A 16,120-nucleotide genomic window follows, 5' to 3' on the forward strand; every position below is an offset into this window, starting at 1 on the left:
TTTTTGGGAGTTCACAACGCCCTTCAGCCAACAGATGAACTAGTCCAAAAATTGTTTTCCGATGCACATCCGGGCACCAGTAGCTGGCTGTGCTGATAACATCCTCTCCCCCACACCAAGCGTGACATTATTGTGTCCAGGCGCGTCCATAAGCGTCAGGAAGGCTCTATAAATTGAGATGCTTATCGTGCTCACCGTGTTCGGGGTACGGACACAACCCCCAATATAGCCGAAAGGCATAAATTTAAACGCCTCACATCGAATCGGAACAATTGGTGGGAGGCAAGAATCGGTGCCGCTTGGTGCGTAAATCGTTCGCACCAAATTCGACGTGGACAATCATCGACATGTACCCCGTCGTAGTCATCGTCACAAATATTCGTTCGCTAGCTGTCGAATTTCGATCGGTGGTTTTAGGTGGAGTTTGCGTTTTCTTTCTTTCATTTGTATTCCTGATGTGACTATCCTCCTAGGCAGGGAGGAAAAAAAACGCTCTCGAATTTTCAAAAACATGTGCCACCATATTCCAGCCATTGGCAATCGACAGCATCGGCTTTTTCTTTTGGGTTTTTGAGCGTCCGGTTAGCTTGTGTCATGTGACAGATCGGATAGATAGGTAAGACCTACCGCACTACCGCTACACGTGGAGCTTTGGTGTGTACTGTCAGACACGCTACGCGCTTCCAAAACGACACCATCGTTGTGCAACATTCCCCCCCCCCCTCCGGTTTCCTCGAGGGGGTCTCAATCCCGACTGACAGCTCCAGTAAGGGAACATATTTGAACGCTTCCACATCATCGTGGATGGCTTCGTGGAGAAGACTGATCCATTTAAGGCCATGTCTGGCGGCGGCGGTGGCGGTGGGCTCTCGTTTTCGGTGTTCTGCGCTCGGACGTTCTTTGCCGGTCTTAACTTTGATGGACGTGTGGGGTTTCGAGGCGTACGTGTGTGCGTGCGTGCGTGCTTCATTCGTCCCACACCGGTAGTGAATCCAATTGGATCCATGCTCCCACGTACCCCACAGCAACCCCAGCAAAGGATGGTGGCGGTGTGTTGCCTCCGCTACCGGATGCCTACAGCACAACACCTAGGTTGGTTATGGGCCTGAGTGGAACAATATTTTGCCTAGGTATGTGTGTGTGGATATGCATGTGCTTCCCGAAACCCCGATGCTCGGCCGGGTTCCAAAGGTACCGGTGCTTGCGGTATCGTAAAATAATAAATTGATTGTTAATGCATCGTCAAGCTTGATAGGATTTTGACGCCTGGACGCTTCGATGGATGACAGAAAATGTGTGTTCGTGGAACCGTACGCTGGAGCGAGTGCGCTCACTCACTCGAGAATCATTTAGCACCGTCCGCTGTAGGGTACATGTCGTGAACGGGGTGAACGAAAATAAATTCTACTAGCAGAATTTTCAATCCCCGCAAAAACATGTTCAAGTACCCAAGCACCTTCCGCCAGCGAGTCCGTCGTACAGTTCGGGGAAACCCAGCTGTGGTGAGTTCAGCAAGCAGCTGCTAGTATATTTGATTTATGGCCAGTTCTTCATTGATCGCTGTCACAGGCGTCAAACATGATTTATTCTTGTTGAGAGTGAGAGAGCGAGTGTATTATACTTTCACAAATTTATTCATTCTAGTCGCGATTGCTACCCCAAATATAGAAACGTTATGTGAGACTCATGCTTAAAGATTACTTTTTTCAACTAATTTCCACCTACATTGAGCAAGCTTTCTATATGAGCTTTCTGCTTATTTTTTTCTCTTTTTCCACCTAGTTTCTGTAAGTTTTCAGTGGGGATGCAGCCAATGGAGTTATAAGCCAATGAGTGGACATATAGACAGTGCAACCAAGAAGCGAACTACATCACGTAAATAGGCGGTACGCCACTTTTCAGTGGATGTTTGCATGTAACTCCCACATGTAAAGAACGTTTGGAAGTGACCTTTAATCGTCAGAAACTCTCTTTTGTTGTGCGAACTTTCATCGAATAAACAACTTATCGATCTTCGACTCATCATTGCAGTTTTATATAAAAAAAATATTTTAGCTCACTTTGAAGCATTAGGTCGAATGCAGTACCTTAAGTTCTGAGGAAAGGTACAGCTCTAAACAAATCATCAATCAGGCATCCGTTCAACAGAAAGCGGTTAAAATATTTTCTAATAAAATGTCAAAGTCGTACAGTTCTTGAAACATGTCTATAATTTCGGACGCACAGTGATAAGTGAGAGACGAGAGGCTAAACCATGTTTCAGAATATGCAGATATTTTTAGAAAATTGATGAACTTGAAGAGTACTGCGTCCTTAATTCGTCTGGAACAATTGACACGGTCTTGAAGACTCGGACAGTCCAACACATAGCGCCATAGCACGAGTCGGTTCAACATCGTCGTAAAATATATTTCGTCGATGGATAAGTTTAGATATTTCAACTTTTTATGAAATGATTTTCAACCTGGATGATTTAGATAATTGGCAACACTTATGACAATATCTACGCGAAGAATCCGGTTCTGATATGAGTTAGAACATCTATTGGCAGGAATATGAACGAGACTGCAGTTGGAAAGTATCTGAATGTTATAAATAGTCTTACTCGACCATAGCAAGTCATGTTTATTTAGATTTTATGACCATTTTAAACTAAAAATAGATTTTTTTAATAAATTAAAAAAATGCCATTTATATTTCGCTCCTTGTATACCAGAGTAAGTTCTTCAAGAAGATATGAAGTAAACATCCAATTCCTGGTAGTAGTAATCGATCGAGAGGATTACTTAAAAGGCACAACAATGACTGTAACATTGCCGTTGCAAACATAACCTCACCAGCTGGTTATTGTGAAACGATACGTGATGTCGATCGACACACACCCGACTTAAAATTGGTATGCAGCATCAAAAGCACACACCTCTTATGCGTCATTTTTCCACAGAAAGGATGACAAATTCGGATCGGTGGTGTAGTCGTGCGAAGAAGTTGTTTCTCGAAGCAATTTCAGTGTGTTGGAAAGAAAAACACAACACACTCCAACGGTTTGCCAACGCCACCAGCTTTGTAGATCAATTTCACGGTGTTCGCACTGTCATTAGTATGCAGCATCTTGGTGTGGCTATAATTCCCGGCCAGTGGAACGGTTGCGTTCACACGTCATGGAAAACAAATAATCATAAGGGGAGCTGCGGTGGGCGCTGTGCCCTGCCCACGTTCATCATCATTAGCAGACGGTAATTATGAGCATAGAAATGATACGAAACGAAGCCAACCACGGCACGGCCAGTCATCCATAAAAGTGGAGCTTTTCGTGTGTGTGTGGTGCTGAATCGTTAAAATTACCTTCACGTTTGTTTCGGTAAAGAGGCTGAAGGTCTGAATAAAACATACAGTGGGGCAACCCGCCACACATTCCTGCCCTGGTGGCATTATATTGGAAAAGTTTTACAGATATTTTAAGCGTTTCGAATTGCGCGCCTATTGCAGAAAAACATAAGAAAACAAAAAAGTTTCCCCCCCTACACGTTTCCCCTTTAGCTCTTTTTTTGGTGTTTGTTCTTTTAGTAAAGAAAATGGGATCACACAAATTTCGTATTCCACGGGTGAGCATAAAACATACCAGACACAGCTCAGAGTACATATACACACACACACACACACACACACACACACACAGACGCATACTTCTAGGAATAGGACGGTTTTATTTCAAACCCGATTTTCACTTTGCACCATTCGCTCGATCGTGAAATTGGTTTTGGTGCTTTAAATTATGGCAACATTTTTCACGAAACGAACAGTGTGGCGAACTCCCGGAGCTCTCGGTTGGCGGTTTGGCGGGCTCAAACTGCAGTCAAATATGTATTGCCAGGTGTTTCTAATCGTGGTGCGTTTAGTGCACAGAATGGTGGCCATTTTTTTTTCTCAATCGGCCATTGGTAACGAATCGTTTAAATCAGGGGCTCGCGTAATCGATTTCCAGACGTTACGGAAGCGTGCATACGCCTGGGACCAGGTGACAGATCCTTTTCTCGGACAGATATTTGGTTATTTTTCTGGGGTTTATGGCTTTCCAGAGAGAGAGAGAGGGGAAAAAGGATTCGATTTGCCATTTTTCGTTTTATTTTATGGCTATGAGGTATCTAATTCATGTCGATGGTAGGTTCAGTACAGGCAAGAGTACTGTGCAAAGACATCTTTGGATGGTCTTGGTCTTTTGCTTTGCTCGATTTTAATCACACAATGTACCCCCTCGACTTAACCCCATTTACAGCCCGTAACAATGACTTTGATAAGTAATTCCTTAAACTCATATGCCAATCCTGTGCTGCCACTGCTTCCCATCCCATCTGACACCGAAAAAAGGGGTTGCAAATGCTTGCAAATCCAGAAGTGCATCTACCGCCCCGGTTTTCGATTCACTCAATCACTTTGTTGGAATAAATTGCATTATGTTCCCATCTTTCTGCTGCCATCTGACCGTAACGGGGATGTGTATGCGGCAGCACGGAACGAATTGCTTCTGTTCTAACGGGGGAGAGGGAAAAACAAATTGCAAATGCAAATATTGAATCTGTCCGTTCCGGTGATGCAAAAGGCAATGCGCGCTATGCTCCAACATCCAAACCCAGTTTTCCCCGTCCGTTCAGGTGTGTGTGTTTGTACCTGTACCGGAGTTTTGAAAGCAGGTGTTGGTGTCGTGTTTTGCAACCCGACACAGCCTTATGCTGTTGGGAAAGCGATGAATATTTTCTTTAGCATTGTTTGTTGTCCCTTTACCATTATCTGGGCCTTGTGTGTGAGGTCCGCCCGTGCAAGCTAATCCTCGTCGACACAACGAACTCAGGCATGAATATTTTATTTATGGAAAGGTAAACACATTGTAAAAAAGCAAATTCATCGACTGCATAAACATCATCATTCATTTTTCTTCGGCTCTCTCACGCTCTTTCTCTCTCTCTCTAGCTGCTTCGTTGTGCAGTTGCGTTGATGCAGCGATCTTTTTTGAGTGTTTGTTTTTAGATGCATCGCTGTCGGAAACTTTATGCGACGGGGAGCAACGGTTCGAGGAAGAGAATGCAGACGGTGTCTTTCTGATGTAGTGGCGAGGGACGTCGTAGCATACATTTTCGTCAATAAGTTGTTTACCGATCGGGGAGCATTCTTAACGTTTGTCCTACTCGAAATGACAAACAAGCGGTATGATCTTTCGCTCGAGATGTATTATGGCAATCGTGAAGGATTCGTTAGGATACAGAAGGAATTCAATATTGTATGGTGATTTGTAGCAGTCTGTGATGCTTGACGTTGGTGAAGGAAGTGGGAAGAAATCTTTTGAAATGGAAACTTCACTATTATGGAAATTTAAAAATAAGGCAGATACAAAGTTGGTCTTTCACTTTAGGCTATCTTGACTACATTTAAATGTTGTTGAATATTTGAAGTCCAGAGTTCTGGCAGGACACAGGACTGACTATTCAACTCCAAGAAAATTAAGTCAAGGAAGTTAAAACTGGTTACAACTTCTCCGGATTCTAGGTGAAAAAAAAATTGAATAGCGTTTTCTCCTTGCTAACCCGTTAATATACGTTAAATGAAATCTTTTACTAACCTCAGTAAAAATTGCTTTTAAAATGAAGATTTAGTTATGAGAATGAAAACGTTTCATTGCTGAAACAGTTCATTAGTTTTTGATTTTTCAAAGCTTTGAATTTTCCAGTCCAGCGTACCTACTGGAGTGGATAGGATGCAATAAGAGCAATTCTTTCGAACTACATCGGATGGTTCATCCGAAAATGTGTTTTGTTTTTTTAGCAGTAAAATATGCATAGTTTCCTTCTGTGTTCAAACCACACACACACAGACAGTCTGAAGTCAAGACAGCTTCGACTTTGTGCTGATAGTTTGTTATGAAAGTTGAATACCTTTCTGGAAATTGATATTGTGCGGCATTTTGTGAGCCATATCTATCTGGCACACGCTGGGCAGATTGTGGAGCTGATGCAATCGTTTTAGAATCTACTTTGTGTGGTTGATTTTAGGATGAAAACCTTAGATCCAGGTTTGTTTTGATGCATCACGGTTGCCCTTAGCGTCGTACATCCGAATGCTCAGCTCAATCATTACGAATACGGATACGGGAAAAAAAAACATAAAACTAATTCGTTGGGAGTGCTTTCGCTTTAATTGCTAGATAATGGAACATCTACTTCTACTGTACATACATTTGCTACATCGTTTTGCATGACGACTTAGTTTAGTTTTGAGACCGTTTTTGATCATCAAATTGAGCTACAAATTATGAGTTACGGATGTTTAAAACGTGCTTGAACTATTTAAGTTATTTACGCTCCTACGGAAACTGAACTTGAATTGCTTGAATAAGTTAAACATACTACAACGATAATAATTCGTGGAAACTGTCTATTGTACCTCACTGCGGAAAATTATGCAATTGTCGACCAGTGCCACCTAACGGTAAGCGCTTTCAATGGCAAGTGTTTTCCCCGTATCGTCTACATAACCGTCACCATGATGTCTTAGTTAAATCGTTGTTATTTTTCCAGAACTACCAGACAGTACAGACATATGGTTTGATAAAATAGAGGAAAAAACCCCTCCACTTCATAAGGTTCGATGGAAAAGAGGATTAAATCGTAGCTGAATCGAACCGTAACACACACACGCCGGATAGTAGAAAAACGGAAGGCTGGTTGGGTGGTGGTTACTTGTTACTGCATCCTCGTGAGCAGTTTGTATCGGAAACCAAACACCCATTCAATTGATATCAAACAAACGTTAAATAACCGGGAAAACGTACATATGTTTCACAGCCCCTGGTTACTGGTTCAGAAACAGTAGCAGGCAGTTACCAATCGATGATGGTCACGATTTAAACCCGAGCACGTGTGTAACTTCCTTTGACACGCCGTCATACACAGTTAAAGCGCAAACTTCAAACAATCAACAACAACACTATCGACGGGCAAGTTGTTTGGCTGTGAATCATCAAATCCTTATATGGGTCGATGCTGTTTTTGTGTGTGTGTGCTGGTCCAACATACAAACGAACAACATGTTTGTGTGTTCATTTTGGAAAATAACGTCCGTACTGCACTGCACTACACCATCTCGTTCATCAGAGTTAGTTTGTAGTTTTCCGCACTGGCACCGTTTTGCTGGAGGATCACTGTTTCAGCATTGCAGTATAGGTCGAAATAGCCGGCATTCAATTTAACAGGCAGGTGGTTGGAAAACAAAACCCAAAAAAAAAAGGAACAAACTTTCCTTCCACTGCACACGGTAGCAAACACACATCCATTTTCGAATTGTATTGCTAGATTTGTTTATACCGATTGGAGCAATAACGTTCGTACTGGTCGTGTTTGTGGAATGGAAAATTCTGTACATGTAGAGAATGCAAGGATAGGTAAAAAAGCTTAACAAATAACAAGAAACAAACTAGAGGAAATATTTCAACAATTTTTATATGTAAAGTTTGATCAACCGTTTATCGCTTTATTGCTAAGAAAATATGTTCTTTTAAATTATTTTTTCCGAAAACAAAGAGAATAAACAGCAATTCGCTGAACAGACGCTCTTATCTAAAAATAAAATTAAAAGAAATGTAAAAAAGAAACACGCCACAATGTCGAAGAAATGTCAAAAATAGCTTCTGGTACTTACATCACACAAAAGGAATTCATTTGAATCATTCAAAACGTTCGCTCAATCGAACCAAATTCTCAGTATCAGCGCTTCCCAATCGATTAGTTGCTTAATTCGATGTCGATGAAAGCGGAAAATATTTAGAGTGTAAATGGGAGCATTCGCCTCGTCTCGTCAGAAACTTTTGACCATTTCAAGGTTCAACATTCTTCCAACGCTGCGTGAATGTGGATTGCACGTTTGAGTGGTGGTGCATGAACCTCACGAGTCCCTTTACGGTGCTAAATTCTTTTTATGATGCTCGAGCGTCTCTTTCGCAAGCCCACCCCCCCGGTAAAACCCATTCCTTTCATTGACCCATCTTTCTTTCGTCACTGAAAAAACCTGCACCATAACTGATACGGTGGAGGCTAGCCACTCCCTCCTACCCCTCCCACAACGCTTCCCCAGAACGATGATTTCTTCGATGATGTTTTTCTACCTTTTGCTTTCTTTCTTCGACAGAAATATCTCAATTCAATGACCAGCTTTGCTATCCTGGCCCCTTGCGGCAGTGATACATGAGTGCCGAACGGGTTCCCGGGTTTGTTGTTCGGGAAGCCCGTGATTCTACCCACACGCCCGCACTTTCAACCATGCCTTTTACTGCGGGGTGTAGTAAAAAATGGGCGAAACCCTTCATTGAGACCCATTAAACCCATTTCTATTGAGACTCCGCACGCTAGAAGGCGATGTAATCAGGGAGCGCATTTAGTTGACTGTTGGTTATTTTTCTCGCCAGCTCGTGCCCAGCGTCAGCCTCAGGTTTACACTCTGGTGCAGGAGCAAAATGAGAAAAGCCCCACCGGATGGTGGGGTCGTTGTGCTTGCGTCTAGCTTGCGTTGCCTAACAGCAGCGTCAAGGCGAGCAAAGGCGGTTGATGGACCAATTTGTGGTCAATTTAATCTTCTTTTCTACTTGGCCGCCCGTTCCCTGCTGAGAGTGGTTGTCGCTACAAGACGGGGGCTGCTGACCACTAACGAGGAAGCGGGACCGTTATTTTTCATCGTTCGTTTTTATCGCCACCGTCCAAACACACATCATACAGAACAGTTCCATCTTCCAGCTAGCGTTGTTGTTACACGAAAAAGCGGGTACCGGACAGGTACTGCGCCACGAAATTGTATTCACCTACCCCATTTAGTGCAACGACTTAAATGGTCTCGATTCATCGAGCGCATCGTGCGGTTTATCGCTCGAAACGGGATGCATCGACCGGTGTCGCCGGTTTGTGAGAATCAATACGGCAAAGAAAAGATCACTTCAAGAGCTGTTATTGCTGGTGAGAGTAGCTCAAGAATGTCATGTTTCCACACACACACACACACACAGGTCCACAACAAAACTGGTCACAAGCGGTCACATAGGCGAACAAAGCGGGGAGAGCGAAGAAACAGATACGAACGAATTGTGTAATCGTAAGTAATCGAGTTTGTCATTGAACGAATTGAATTGGATCTCTCATATACTCAATCCAACAAATAAGCGTTCGTTCATCAGCTGGGTACGTGTTTTTTTCTATTGCACAACATCGATGGAGACGCCTGGTATTTCTTGAAAAAGTTCGATGGAGACGCCTGGTATTTTTCAACAAAAAAATCAATGGAGGCGCCTGGTACTTGGTGAAACAAAGCATGATTTTTGCTATTGCTAACCTAATTTGGGACAGTACGGCTAAAGCCGTAATTTTGGATCAAAGCTAAATAGACGTTTTTTCGCTTAAGAACTGGATGCCTTAGATCGAAGAGACGAAAAAAATAATTGAATTTTCCAAAAACTTTATTAAAAATAACATTTCGAATGTATCTAGGATACACTCCATTTGACTGAATTAAAACTCATCAAAAGCTTCACTCGTATATTAACCGCGCTTCTGCTCGAATTGGCGGTATAATCCTTCAACAATCAGGAGATTTCCCACCGTTTTTGCCTACCGTCACACCAAAGATCTACAAAACTAAAGCGGAGTGCTACAAAAGCAGCTTGCTTCCCCCGTATCGAAGGATTTAATTGTTTCCAGAGGAAGAAGAAAATTAACTCCCAAGTTCTTACGGCGCTACTGCGCTAGAGGCACGGCTGCTGGGGAATGAGTTACCGAGGTGGAACGAACAATCACCAGAGAGCATGGGTTCGTCCGTTTCGCCACAAGCGCGAAGCAAAGGTAGCGCGCAAAAGCAGCGAAACTGAGTAAACCGAGTTTACGGGCATTTAGGTAAAGAAAACAGCGAGCAAGCTGATATCGAAGGGGCAGAGAGAGAGAGAGATAGAGAGCGAGAGACAGTACAACCCAGCATAAAGCGAGCGAGTGAGAGAGAAAGGTCACTTGGCTTCCAGCCACTGAAAATATGCACTTATGTGTAATTATCGTTACAAATTATTAATTCAATTTTCCACTTCATCTCAACACAAACCGCCGTACCGACCACCACGGTACGGCACGTGGAGGAAGTTCGTTTACTTTGGATGGCACCCTGGGCCTTACTTAAAGCGCAACTTATAACGCCTTCAGCGGAGCCATTGCTCACCCGAACGACGTTTGGCAAAATTATGTTTCATGTTCACTGACGCATGGCGCTTGGAATTAGATAATTAACTTTTTGCTCCCGTCCAACAACGTTGCACTGTGGGCCAATCTTTTACAGCGTGAAAATAAAATGTGAAGATTAATTTGTTGAAGAATAAAACTTTCATGCACCCCTCAGGTAATATGGCAGACACACGCTGTGTTAGCTGGTGTTAGGGTGGAAATGGTTATTTTTTCCATTCCGTTCACCAGCACTCACAAGAGGGTCATGCAGCATTTCTTCTTTTCTCTCTGCACCACACTAAAACGATAGTAAATATTTCCCTTGCGAACATCGTTTAATCGGCCCATAAGTGGAAGTAATTGAATTTTTACCCAACACACAATGTCCCAAGTGTGGGTGTTGCTTTTTTGCTGCTTCCTTCTTTCTCCATTCTTTGTAATGGGTATTTTCGTTCTGGCCAGAGAAGCGGCAGCGACTTCGATACGCCGGCCAAGACCAGCATTACCAGTTCTGTAAACCATTTTTATACTAATATGCACAAAACGGCAAATGGTTCCAGCAATCAGCATCCCGAACTTCGAACGTGCTAGTGTGTGTATGTGTCGGTAGCAGCAACTTTTTTTCCGGCTTTCACGCTCGTACGCAGCAGTTTGTGCAGGGGCGACCGTTTTTGCGATCGAGAGCAAATCGAATTCCGGATCATAATGTTCGCCATAAATACAATAAAAATTAATAGGCAATCGTTGGGGTTGCCGAACACGTGCGGACTCTGTGCACACAGTGGTCGGGAAGTTTCGGTATTGTTTCGGTGCACACACACGTCCAACGGACGTTGTTGTTTCGACTGAACCGGGAGCAGATGCTTGTCTGGGGCCTGGTTGGCCGCAGGTGAAGAAAATGACTACCGTAGTCTCAAAAGCTCACGTATGGCACTCGGTTGAATAAAGCCGCCCACAAGGTCCGCATTAACATCGAATACCCGGTGGTGACCGGTGGTATTCCCACCGGGAGACTCTCGCTCAACCCAATGACTCACTCCGTACGAGTGTCCACGACCGGAAGAGGGGGCGAAGAAGCGGTCCTTAAACATTGCCTGGCAGAGCCAACAAACCATCACTTTCTTATGCGTGTTTCTTCCAATTGATAAGAAGATAAGAGTCGCCCGAGCTCATAAAGGAACGTTGGGCGAGTGAAAAGTTTAGTGTCGGGTTTAGCTATTCGAAAGTTCTAATTTGATTTTGTTGTTGCTCCGCAAGCAGCAGTACAAGCAGCCACAACCCCGGTCCGGCGGTCGGTTAAGGTTGTGTCGTCCGGTTCGAAGATGTCTTAATCGAATCGAGCTGTGTGCAGGGTCCGCTCCACGAACGACGTGCACGTAAGAAACGTTTCCGAAAGGCCACCTTAAGCACAATAAGCCAACCCCATAAGGGGCCGAGACGACCCGTAGTCGTAGTCATTAATCGGAAAGCTCACACGAGAGCCCGTTTTGACTTTAATTGATGATTTTCCATTATGACCCGTAATCCCCGGTGCAGAACCCCCGGGATGGAATCTCCACGTTTTCGCACGCCGAACGAAAGCGTTTCACTGGCGCAAACACAGTCCTGGTGTGTCCTCTTCGTGTTGATTCAAAATATTTTTGTACCGATCCCGGTACTGTGATTTGATTATTGAAATCTTCCACCGGTTTCCACCGGGAAAGCTATTTTAGTCGAGCTCGAGTCGATCCAGCTAAATGGATCAGGATAAGGTGCGACGAGCAATTAACTAAAATGTTCGCACCGAAGTCATATGGGATGAGTGTGGGCAAAGGTCGGACAGCCATTTTCCCCCCCCGGTGGTCAGCAGCTAAACGCGAAACCACAGCAAGTGTGTCTGTGTGTGTGTGTGAGCGTCTAATGGATTAACAAGTGCCCGGCTATACATTGCCACGCGCTCGCGTTGCCCGACCAACAATGACCCGTTTGCATACGTACCGACGACCACTACAAGCGTGGGCAGGGGAACACTAGCCGTGGCTTGGAGATTGAGATTGATCCGGGGCGATTCGGGTATATGCAACATGATAACGCCATCGGTTGCGCTTCCCGGGTGGTCAACGCTGCTGCTGCTGCTGCCATCATACGCTAATGTGACACAATGGCAACGCATCGCAAATGGATATGCCGAATTTCCATTATCGTAAAATAAGGTTAATCTTGACGGATTTCAAATTTTCCATGCTGTAGCTTTTGTGGCAATGTTTTCCCCCGGCGGTGGCGGCTATCGAGAGCTATTGTATGCTGTACTGTGCGCTGTGGTAGCGGAACAAAGGCTATTTAGCGGATCGTTGGCGCCCGCGCTCGTGCATATTGAGTGTAGTACTGAAGAACGCCGCCGCTACTTATCGGCTGCTCTACCGAAGGGAGGGTTATCCCTTGAACAACCGCTCTCGAAGCAAATGGTTGCAGAAAATACATTTTCATTTGATGGAAAGCATTCAGCAAGTAGCCATTAGTTAGGCTTGTTAATCCCGATGCGATTGCGTTCCTTTCGCCAAATTGCCTGATGAACCTAGAATAACCACTTACGGCGAAGAAAACGGACCTGGCGCAGCTTCCACGAGGGCTCGCAAGATGCGACACAGAGCGATAAATCTAACCACCCTGTGTACATGGGTTGATTCGTCCGCAATAAAACCGTTTCTTTCGCGCGGTTTTCCCTACGCCTGGTGAACCTGCCAGGAAGAGGCGTTCCCACTTTTAGCCTGGCATACACACACTACTACTGCTACGCAGACTACCTCGACTCGACTCGGCCGCAATCCAAAAGTCATCATAAATTGTTTCAATTCACCGGAATTTATGGAGATTTCTTATGCCCGTAGACGCTGGCCCTGGCTCGTCTAACGCGAAGGCGGTTTTCATGAAGATTTACTTCCGGCTGCCATACTGCGGTTCACCATGGGTTACTTGAATAAGGCTCGCCCGCACGGGTATCTGAAAGCCGCGAAAGGATCTCCCAAAGATAAGCGGAGATGCCACTTGTTTGCCCGGTCCAGGGTACACAGAGATGGATATGGGGGCCAGCACCAGCTTTGATTGGTTGGTTGGTTTTTTAACGGGGAACGCAGTTGGCAGTCCCGTGTCCCGGGGATGGATCTGACCATCTTTCTCGGCAAGGTGTGGTGCAGGGAAATGAGAACCCATAAATCACTATGTTCGAACCATTTTTCATACCTGTGCACCCATACAACCGGCCCGGTACCAGCGCGGGAAGATATCGTCCCTGTTTGGAGCGATCCAGCAAGAAATGGGTCCGCTTCACACAATCGTTTCAGAAATCTGTTCCTGAAAGCTAAATTAGCATGTTTGGGTGGAAGCAAAATTTAAGGAATTTTGGTACCCGGAACACCAACCAAAGGAATGCTGGACAAGAGCGAGAGAGAGAAAGAGTGCGAGCGTATGATGCCAAGTCAATTAGACAGTGCGAAATATTCCGTCAGCGAGACGGGAAGTTAGAGCAGGTGCGCGACGCAAGAAATCACCGACCAGCGCCTTACCGGTCCGATTGAATCTTCCAAATATCGGATTTCTTTGGTGCTTCGGGAGATTGATGGCCACAGTAACGAAAGGCATCCCCCGGCCCTAGCCATCCCAACCCTCCAGGCACACCGATTCGATGAAAGTTCGTTTATGTCCCGGTTTGTGTAGTTCTAGGAGAGAGCGCGCGTGAAGTGACAAAGGGGCCGTTTTTCTTTCTCGGGGCGTGTGCTACGGTTGGCCAGTAGGCTTTACCTCGAAGTCAACACAACATCGTGCACGCCAGGCCGGGTAATGCCGAGAAAGTCTTCCGTCTTGACCTCAGGTGCCAGGCACCGGAAGCGAGAACGCAATATCGATGATTGATGATTAGGAATCAGGCGGGATGCTAGAAGGCGGGATTGTGACGGCCAGGTGGTTTATTTTTCGCGATAGAATTGCCTGGCTTTGGCGCGAAGATTTGCTCAGTTGGTGCCATTGTTGTAAGCTAAATGAAGCCTGTGAAATGTTATAAATCAGTTTGATACGCTCTATTTGTCAGTTGGTGAGTCGCGAAATGTTGCCATTGCTGGAGCAGCCTGTTAGAGACAGTTCCGGCGCGCGCATTACCACACTACGGTCGGCGGTAAAATATTAAATCATTTGTTTCATTTGCTATGGAGATAGCCAACAGTCCGACGGAGCATTTTTGTTTGGATGTAACGATAATCTTCCATAATGAGTTTTCGTTTGAGGCGTTGGTGGAGCGTATTGTCCGGACAATGTAACAACTTTTACTGCTAATGCCTGTTAATTTGAGATGTAAACGATTTATTTCAAGTGAATGTTTCAATTCTTTCACCTGACTGACTGTCATTAAAGAGATTTTAGTTTAAAAGATATTAGGTTCGTAAAGAACCTTGAAAAGAAGGCCGTTTTTTATTTTAATTTTTTTTTCTTGATTTTGCATTAATTGAAATATTGCCCTTCGGTCCTTAGTAGTTGATACCATCTTTAAGTTAAATTAATAAATTTTTTATAGAAGGATTCGTTCTTCGATCTAAACTATGGTTTGGCCGCTTTTCCCTTGAAGTTTGGTTCGATTTCATCTACTAAATTCGATATCGTTCTTTTGTGAAGTTTATCCTGGTTAGATTGCTAAGTAATACAAAAACAACGGTCTAATCCAGACCAGATAATCAGCACAACCTTTGAGCTGTGGATGTTTGGCCGTAATGAAGTTGTGGTATGACTAAAACGTCTACACGTCTTATCTTCTGTGACCAGGAGGAAGAATCTCTTTCGATTTCGCGAATTACTAACCAATAGAATTCTGAGGCGTACTTAAGGCTGACTACTTTTCTACGGGTAAAATTAAGTCACAGAAAGCCAGAAATGGTAGGCCGAGACCTTTCGAGGTTGTAGTGCCAAAGAAGAAGAAGAAGAAGAGGATTCTGAGGCTTCAGAGTTTATGGAGAATACATTAGCCTTCCTTCTGAATTTCTTCAAACGAATGTTATCGTGAGGATGTTATATCTCCAATATTATAATATTCCTATTTATGAAATAAAATAAAATAACCGGAAATAACCGAATAAAATATTCATCATGTAAACTTAAAACATCTGGAACATAAAATGAAGACCACAATAAACTTGAACCGTGGACAAACGATGTCGGAATCCCGACGTTGTTAAAACTTATAATGTTTTCACCCAAGGAAATTAGAAAACTTGCTTTGATTAGCCGTTGCACAATTTTCCTATTATCTGGCGTTTCAACTTTGATGTTGTACTGTTAAAGTTACAAGCTTACAGCCAACGTAACAGCGCCAACAACAACAACGAGAAGTTTCTGTCCGCAGTCTGCTATTCAGTTTTTGTATACCGTGGGCCGGGTCAAGTACCCAACCCAACCCAAGATCAAGTTTCTTTTGATTTTAAAGTAACCGCTGGGAAAAAGTGGTACAACAGCAGCAGCAGCAGCAAAAAACAACATTCTTCCTTTATTAGCTTGTAGCTTTCGGCTAGGTCAAGCCCACGCCCCGGTAAGACGGTGTCGTACTTCACCGTACAATTCCCACAGACAAAAACCAACAAGTTGAACCAAATTGAGCAAAAAAATAAAACCCAATTCCCCCTAAAACGGCACGCCACCTCTCGAAAGCGACTGGACAGTGTGAAACATAATTTGAATTTTCCTACCACAATCAACACCACTGGAAAGCCAGTTGCTTGTCACGCAGCAGGTCGACCTTAGACGGAATTGATATCGGAACGGTACACATCCGGCCGGGTACTTGAAGCCGACACATCTTCAAATGGGCTACCATGGGCAGCTTAAAAATGTTCAAACCATCACGGTCATCAGGCCCGCTCCAA

The 16,120-nt window shown here is 44.2% G+C and overlaps 1 protein-coding gene across 25 annotated transcripts in view; it reads right to left on the reverse strand.

The window, feature by feature from the left end:
- The window catches only part of LOC118504572 (low-density lipoprotein receptor), a 159,407-nt gene that overhangs the window by 35,398 nt on the left and 107,889 nt on the right, over positions 1-16,120 (reverse strand). The gene's annotated exons all lie outside the window — the stretch shown is intronic.

Source organism: Anopheles stephensi, chromosome 2 (assembly GCF_013141755.1).
Source record: "Anopheles stephensi strain Indian chromosome 2, UCI_ANSTEP_V1.0, whole genome shotgun sequence".
NCBI classification, from domain to species: Eukaryota; Metazoa; Arthropoda; class Insecta; order Diptera; family Culicidae; genus Anopheles; species Anopheles stephensi.